We start from the raw sequence: 9,410 nt of genomic DNA on the forward strand, positions 1-9,410 counted from the left end.
AAAGTATAAATTGTTTCCTTCGCGATTTTTGAGCTATTCCATCATTTCTAAGTCGGCTTGCGGGCTTTTTGGGCGATTTTGAAGAAGGATTTCAAGGGAACTTCATCGAGGTAAGGATTTTGGACCTAAAACTCGTTCCTATGGTATTATTTCACGGATTAGAGCTATAATTAATGGAAATTAAGGGTTAAAATTGGGGAAACTAGAGCTTAGTATTGGAGACCTATACTTGAGCATTTGAGGGACCATTTGTGGTCAGATTTTGGTACTTTTGATATGTATGAACTTGTGGATAGATGAGGAATTTATTGGTGTGAATTTTATCGAATTCCGAGACGTGGGCCCGGGGTCGGTTTTTGGGAATTTCGGGATTTAAGTTGTATATTGATTATTTTCGCTTGGGCTTCATTCCCTTAGCATATTTTGACGTCGTGATTCTGAATTTGGATAGATTCAACGCGAGTGGAGGCCTATTCGAGGGGCAAAGGCGTTGCGGGCTAGATTTGGACCGGATTGAGGTGAGTAATGATTGTAAATGATATTTTGAGGGTATGAAACCCCGGATTACACATCGTTGTTCTATATTGAGGTGACGCACACGTTAGATGACGAGCGTGGGATCGTGCACTATTGGGGATTGTGACTTAGTCCATCCCAAATGACTATTTTACCGCGTATTTGACTGAAAACTATTTGCTACCATCATGTTTTGGGCTGAATATCGTATTTGGGCCTAGTGTCAACTATTTAAACCCTTAGGGGATTTTTATTGATATTTCCTCACTGTTTTGACTTTATACTTGAACTCAATTATGCTATATTCCACTATTTTCATAACTCGGCCATGTTTACTCTATTTTAACACTTAAATAATCTTTTAAATGATATTTTGGGATGAGAAGTATGTTTTACTATTGCCCGAGTGGCTTGTGAAGATTTTGACTAAGTAAGGCCGAGGGCCTATGTTGTGAGGAAACATTGATTATGATTATGAGGCCGAGGGATCGAGATATGTACGCCATGAGGTGACTTGTTGATATGAGGCCAGGAGCCTAGTGATGATGCCACGAGATGGAATGATATTGCGTTTGGGCCATAAGGGACCCCTCTAGGAGTCTGCACACCCCCAGTAAGCGCGGGTACCCAATGTGATGTAAGAGATAGCCCGAGGGCTGGTGTTGTTCTATGACCTTGCTCGAGGGACGATCCTTTATGTGTTTATCTTTCCTATTTGCCTGTCATTTGCTTGCTTAATTGTTCAAAAGGCATTTTATGAAGTTTTAAACTGAACTTAGTAATTTTGCACATCTTTACTGCTTCACTATTTTACTGGCTTTTACTACTTCCTTATAGCCTATAATGTGCCTTACGTGACTTGCTTTCAGTCTTTATTTATGATTATTACTCACTGAGTTGGAGTACTCACTTTACTCCTTGCACCCCGTGTGCAGATTCAGGCATTGTTGATCCTGCCAGCGCGAGTTGAGAGCTCCCGACAGACCTCGGAGTCCATGAGGTAGCTGCTCGGCATCCGCAGTCCCGTGTTTCTCCCCCTTTATCTCACTTCTATCTCTTTATCAGTTATTTTGTAATAGTTTATTAGGGATTTCATACTTGTAGCGTATTGATAGATGCTCATGACTAGTGACACCCCGATATCAGGCTGTGTTAGGTTTATCTTCTGCAACTGTACTGATAACTGCTTACTTTTGGATTATTTATCATGTTTTAGACTTAATTCTTATTGTTTAATTGCTTAAATTGAAATGGGTAAGTGTCGGTTGGCCTTGTCTTTACGAGAGGCGCCATCACGACAGGGTCCGGGTTTAGGGTCGTGACACGGACGCAATAGCCTCAATTAAAATAAATGCTTAAACTATTTATAATGCTATCAACTTGCATTAAATCATGCTAGACCAAATGTTCCAACTCCTTCTTCTTCTAGTTCTCAATCATCTAAAAGAACTGCGGGAGTAAGAGCAATTAGTGCTTGGGCGGGGTTCAGGAGTTCTCAAGGTTCTAGTACTAGTGATTTTTCACAATTAAATGAGCTTGAAGTTTATTGGTCATAGGGAATTGAGGAAATGAATCCTGACGGCTCCTTTAATATTTTGGAATGGTGGAAGGACAAAGAAAATACTTTCCGATTCTTTCAAGGATGGCTCGAGATATTTTTACTATTCAAGCTTCAGCAGTGGCATCAGAGAGCGCTTTCAGTCAGGCAAGACTTCAACTCGATGATTATAGAGCGTCAATGAGGGAGAACTTGGAAAAATCAGTACTTTTCAGAGATTGGATTCGTTCGAAAAGAAGAAATTTTGGACTTGCTGAATCACAACTAGAGGTAGACGAAGCATACGAAGAAATGCTAGCTGAACTTGCGGAGGATGCTGCTTCACCCCAAAGCGGTGATGACCAAGCTTCTTTTCCGCCACCACCAGCGAAAATTCCTCCGAACTTTGAAGGATTTATGAAATTTGTAAGCGATACCATGTAACTTGTATTTTGGCACATCTTGATTAGTTTCTTTTTCTTCTCAATGGTGGTATTAGCACCTTATTGTTCTCGTTCCATAGGGGGAGGAAGACTAAGAAAGATATTGTCATATTTTTTTAATGCTATAATAAAATTACAACGCATTACTTTGAATATCTCTTTACAATATTTTTGTCTTTAAATATGAATTAAAAAAATTAGGTCACAATTCTATAATATAATTTACAAGAAATTGTCTTAGATATTTTTATTACCATTTTCCCTAACTTATATAAAAAAAATTTAAAAAAATTGAAAGTATCTGTTGGCCCACTTGGGCCCACTTAGGCCGGGACCATTAGTTCGTGGGTTCGGTCCTGGGCTGGTTTCTACAAAAAGCCCGCGAAACCCGTTTAAGTTGGGATTGGGCCCACTTAGGACCGACCCACTTAGGCCCGGACCCGACCCACATGCCAGCCTTAGCACAACCCTAATTAACTATACTTGCCAAAAACATAAGGCAATTGCTTCCTCAGTCCTTGAGTTTTAATTTTATTGTATTCTAAAATTCAAGATTACCCCTACCCATTTTTTTTATTGCAAAAGTCCCCCCTAAGCTTTTATTCCCTTTCAACTTAAATATCAAACTTTGTTTGCCACAGGATTTTAATTCCTTGTCACTCCTTTAAAACCTCGAGCTATTCTATCGAATTATAATTAAGATCCTAATTTATGAAAGCTCATGTGCACCGTAACTAAGGGTGTTGGACACCATTATGTATTACTAGGTTGATAATTTATTAAAGTAGTAATTACAAAATCTATTAATTTCAAAGAATTTTTTGTAATGCAATTTTCAATTTCATATTTAATATAAATTATTTTTTCCGGATAAAAAATGAATATTGATTTCAAAAATTGAATGGACATTTTTATATGAACAAGTAAATTAGCTTTAATGGATGTTAAACATATGATATGAGTATAATAAAAGAAATGCATGAGACATGAACGTATTTTTTTGATAACAAAATCGGTGTTGATGAGGAGGGGCAGAGCAACCAGACCAAACGAAATTCCGGTTAAATTTTGGAGGTGTGTGGGATGAGCAGTCTTAGAGTGGCTGGGTGGGTTATTTAATGCTATTTTTAAGACGAAGAGGATGTCGATTGAGTTGAGGTGGAGTACGATGGTTCTGTTGTATAAGAACAAATGTGATATCTAAAGTTGTAACAACTATATGGGTATCAAATTACTGAGTCATATCATAAAAGCTTGGGAGAGGATGGTAAAAGTGAGGGTAAGGAGGAAAATGTCTATATCCGACAACTAGTTTGGATTTATTCCGGGTCGTTCTACTACAGAAGCTATCCACCTTATTAGGAGGTTGGTGGAAAAGTACAAGGATATGAAGAACAATCTGCACATGGTGTTTATTGATCTGGAGAAAGAGTATGATAAGGTTCCTAAAAAGGTTCTTTGGAGATGCTTGGAGGCAAAATATGTGTCGGTTGCCTACATTAGGACGATTAAGGACACGTATGATGAAGATAAAACTCGTGTTAGGATAATAGGATGAGACTCAAAGCATTTTTCAATTGTTATGGGGTTACACCAAGGATATGCACTTAGCCCATTCTTATTTGTCCTAGTAATGGATGTACTAACACATCATATTCAATGGGAGGTGTCATGGTGTATGTTATTCGCTGACTATATAGTTCTGATTGATGAGTCACGAGCCGGTGTTAACGAGAGGCTGGAGGTTTGAAAACAGGCTTTTGAGTCTAAGGGTTTCAAGTTGAGCATGAATAAGACGAAATACCTGGAGTGCAAGTTCAACGCCGAGTCGAGGTAAACGAGCATGGACGTGAGGCTTGAATCACACATCATCCCAAGTAGAGACAGTTTTAAGTACCTTGAGTCGGTTATCCAGGGGATGGAGAGATCGACGAGGATGTCACACACCGTATTGAGGCGGGGTGGATGAAATAGAGGTTGGTATTAGGAGATGACAAGAGAGTGCCATCGATACTCAAAAGCAAGTTTCACAGAGCGACGGTTATACCGGCCATAATATATGTCACGATTCGGATTTTCTACCATCGGGATCGTGATGACGCCTAAATTTTTGGAACTCTAGGCAAGCTAACACATATAGATTTAATATGCTAACCACTAACCAATTTAGTAAATAACAACAATTAAGCCAAAACAGATTAAAGAAGTGCGGAATTTAATAATAACACAAGTGCTTATACTCAACTACCCGTAATCTGGTGTCAAAATTCACGAACTTCTAAGAGACACTACAAATACTGGCTGAAAAAAATACAACTGTTCTCGAATTAAAAGAAAACAGAAAAACTAGGATAACTGGAAGGGGACTCCAGGGTCTGTGAACGTCGGCAGATCTACCTTGGGTCTCCTGTTGGATTGAAGGTAGCAGCTCAACTCGGGTCAAGACGGTCCGGTATCGAAATCTGCACAGAAAGTGCAGAGTGCAGTATCAGTACAACCGACCCCATGTACTGGTAAGTGCTGAGCCTAACCACGGTGAAGTAATGACGAGGATAGGACAAGACACATACATAAACTTGTGCAGTTAAACAATATGCTAACAGAAATAACAACTAACAGAAGATAAGCAGATATTAATGGGAGGGGAAGCATGCTAAGGGTACCAAAATAAAGAATCACAATAGTAGAGGAATTTAAACAGCTAGTACACTTTGAACCGATAATAACAAGTAACCACAGCAAACAGAAAATGCACGGCATCACCCTTAGTGCTTTTACTCTCAACCTCACCAGATAATCAATAATAGAAATGTGCACAGTATCATTCTTCGTGCTTTATCACTCTTCCTCATCAAATAAATAATATAAACGTGTACGGCATCACCCTTCGTGCTTTATTACTCTTCCTCACCAAATAAATAATATAAACATGCACGACATCACCCTTCGTGCTTTATCACTCTTCCTCACCAAAACAAGAGACAACAGTAATAGAGAAATAGAAATGGCAACATAAAGTCTTACTCCAACACTTAGTTCCACAATACCAATATCAACTTTGGGCAAAAACCCCCATCAATACCAAATTCCATAAACATGATAAGAAACTTCTCAACACATCGATTAACTAGTCTACACATGAACAAGATAATCAAAAATATAACATTTCCAAGAATAAAGCTCACTCACATATTATGACTCGACAACAACGTATAAATACTTGTCACCTCAGCTATACGTCGTACTCAATATCCAAATACGTAGCAAATAACACATAATCACTCAAGTTAAGGTTAGCCTCTGGGCAGATAGAATCTAGCAAATTATCAACCAAATAATTCAATTTAAGCCTTAGGAACTACCTATGATAGCAATGAATTCAATTTAGGCCATTTTGGAAAAAGTCAGAAAAAGTCAACACCTGGGATCGCTTGGTCCAAACCTGAAATTCGGACCAAAACCCGATTACCCATTCACCCCGAGCCCGGATATACAATTGGTTTTGGAATCCGACCTCAATTTGAGGTCTAAATCCTCAAATTTCGAAATCCCTAATTTCTACCCAAAAACCCCAATTCTACCATAAAAATCCTAGATTCTAGGTTGAAATCTTGTTATAAGAAGTAAAAGATTAAAAGAAATGAGTTAAGAATCATTTACCTATGATTTGGGAAAGAAACGGCCTTTGGAAAATCGTCTCTTAAAGTTTAGGTTTTGAAAATTTGGGAAATGAATAAAAAATCTAAGCCCCTTTTACATAGCTGCAGATGACGCATTTGTGACCTGAGCTTCGCAAATGCGAAGGAGCTATCACAATTGTGAAGCCCTTCATAGTCTTGCTGCCTTCGCAAATGCGAGTAAAGTGTCGTAATTGCGATCACTGAACCTCGTAAATGCGAGTAAAAGATCGCATTTGGGATCCTGCCCCTTCCCAGACTCCATTCGCAATTGAGAAGGTAACCTCACAAATGCGAGAACTACCGGCCTAGTCTTTCTTTGCATTTGCGATGAAGGCCTCGCAAATGCGGAACCTGCAGGGTTTGCAATTGCAATGCTTGATCTCACAAATGCGAGATCAGAGGCCTGCAACAAGTTCAATTGTACCAGCAAAATTTTCTAAGTTCCAAATCACTCCGTAGCCTATCCGAAACTCACCCGAGCCCTTGGGGCTCCAAACCAAACATGCACAAAAGTCTTAAAATATCATACGAACTTGCTCGCACAATCAAATCACCAAAATAACATCTAGAACTAAGGATTTAGCACCAAATCACATGAAATTCTTAAGAACACTTTGAAATTTATATTTTCTCAACCGGATGCCCGAATCACGCCAAATCAACTTTGTTTTCCACCAAATTTCACAGACATGACTTAATTATTATATAAAACCTATACTGGACTTTGAAACCAAAATACGGGCCCGATACCAACTAGATCAAACATTAATCAAATTCTTTAAATCATTAAATTTTCAGACTTACAATTTTCATCAAAAATTCATTTCTCGGGTTGAGGACCTCGTAATTCAATTTCGGACATACGCCCAGGTACCATATTTTTATTACGGATCCACCAGACCGTCAAAACACGAGTCCTGGTTCGTTTACCCAAAATGTTGACTGAAGTCAACAACAAGTAAATTTTTAAGCCAAAAATTATTATTTCATCAGTTTTTCACATAAAAGCTTTCCGCAAACACGCCCGGACTGCGTACGCAAATCAAGAAGAGATAAAATGAGGTTTTGAAGGCCTCGAAATATGGAATCGAATTCTAAAACATAAGATGACCTTTTGGGTCATCACAATATATGGGGATGAGTGTTGGCAATTAAGAACTCACATATCCAAAAGATAAAAGTTGCAGAAATGAGGATGTTGAGGTGGATGTGCGGGCACACTAGGATGGATAAGATTAGGAATGATGATATTCGGGAGAAGGTAGGTGTGGCTCTAATAACAAGATGTGGGAAGCGAGGCTCAGATGGTTCGGTCACGTACAAAGGAGAAGCCCAGATGTCTCGGTAAGGAGGTGTGAGCGGTTGGCTGTGGAAGGCACGAAAAAAGGTAAAGGACAGCCTAAGAAGTATTGGGGAGGGTGATCAGGCAAGACATGACGTAACTTCAGATTTTCGAGGACATGACCTTGTATAGGAAACTATGAAGGTCGAGTATTAGGATTGTAGGTTAGGAGGTAGTTGAGTTTATTTCTACTTCGTATCTATGTGAGGCTAGTCTGATAGGATTTTTGTCTTAGACTACTAGTGGTTAATATTGTGTTCTCACTACTCTTTCGTTATTCATAGTGCCGGGTCTACTTACTGGCTATTGCTTTTGTTTTTTTATCTATTTTGGATTTTTATGATGCTGTTATTATTTTTATAGTATATGTTGATGGTACTGATATATTGTCTCTTTTCATCTTCTTGAGCCGAGGGTCTTTCGAAAATAACCTATCTACTCACTCGTGATAAGGGTAAGGTCTGTATACACACTACCTTACCTAGACCTTACTAGTAAAATTTTACTGAGTTGTTATTGTTGTTTGTGTAAAATATGTGCTGATGAATAGATTAGGAGTATGTTTGAGAAAGAAATAGGTGCGACAACATAAGAGTAGGTTCAAAGAGTATTTTATATACGAAAAGACATAAATATGAAAAGTCACCTTTAGAATATAGGAGTATATAGCATGTACTTATCATCATTTTGCCTCCTAGAAAATTGAAAAGTCTAATTATACTCGTTCAATCATATTCAATTGGGATTTTACCTTCCTATACCATATATGAAATCTTATTACCCTCAATGTTTAAGGATTGTGTTAATTACATTTCAGCATACCAAATTACCATTTATATACCACAATTCAAATTAAGGGTATAATTAATGCTTCATTTATATTAGGCGTTAATTTAGGAGCGTATATTCTCCCATTTTCGTTTACCCGCCTCTCTCTCCTCCCACCCCCACACCCCCCACGTTTTACCTTCAGTTAATTCCCCCATTTTCGTATACTCGCCTCTCACCCACGTTTACCATCAGTTACCCATGATTCTACAATTTTCTTTTCCAGTTAATTTCACAAAATCCTATTTTGAAGCTGCATCTGTTTTTTCAAGTCCCAAATCATGAAAAAAATCAGCACTCCAAAAAAAAAAGCTTCAAAAGCTGCATTAGCTGATATCCCATCCTTTGATTTGGGTGTTTTAACACCAAAATCACCACCCAAAAACGCAAAATCGACACATGAAAGTGAACCTACTACTAGTATTTCATCTCCTAGACAAATCCGTGCGGAGATGAGAACCAAGCATTTGCACGATGTTGATGCTGATGGAGGTGATAAACCAGTCGAGAAACAACTCAAACGAAAGGGCAAAGAGTTATGTGTAGATGATGATTTTGTTGAACATTCCCTTAAAATTCCATCTGTGAAAAAACCCAAGGTCTCTCCTTCTTCATCAAAACCGAAAAAGAAGAAACCCTCCAAAAAAGTACCAAAATTGGTTCACAAAAAGATTTTGGTAAAGGTAAACACTAATTATTTTTCTTTATAGTTTTTAGTGTGATTTTGGTTGTAAAAATCTGTTGTTCAAGTGTTTTTTGGTAAAATGTGGAATTGTCCAAATTTTGCAGATTGTTTGTCTCAATTTTGTAGGTTAATTGTAATTGTGATTTTTAGACAGTGCATAAATGTAGTCATTTTGTAGTTGTTTTGTAGTCTGCTGAATAAATTGTAGATAAGGTATATTTTTCACTTTTGTATGATGCTACATTTACCTTCATACTAAGTACAACAACAACAACAACAACCCAGTGTAATCCCACTAGTGGGGTCTAGGGAGGGTAGTGTATACGCAGACCTTACCCCTACCCCAGAGGAGTAGAGAGGCTTTTTCCGAAAGACCCTC

Source organism: Nicotiana sylvestris, chromosome 11, assembly GCF_000393655.2.
Source record: "Nicotiana sylvestris chromosome 11, ASM39365v2, whole genome shotgun sequence".
NCBI lineage: Eukaryota > Viridiplantae > Streptophyta > Magnoliopsida > Solanales > Solanaceae > Nicotiana > Nicotiana sylvestris.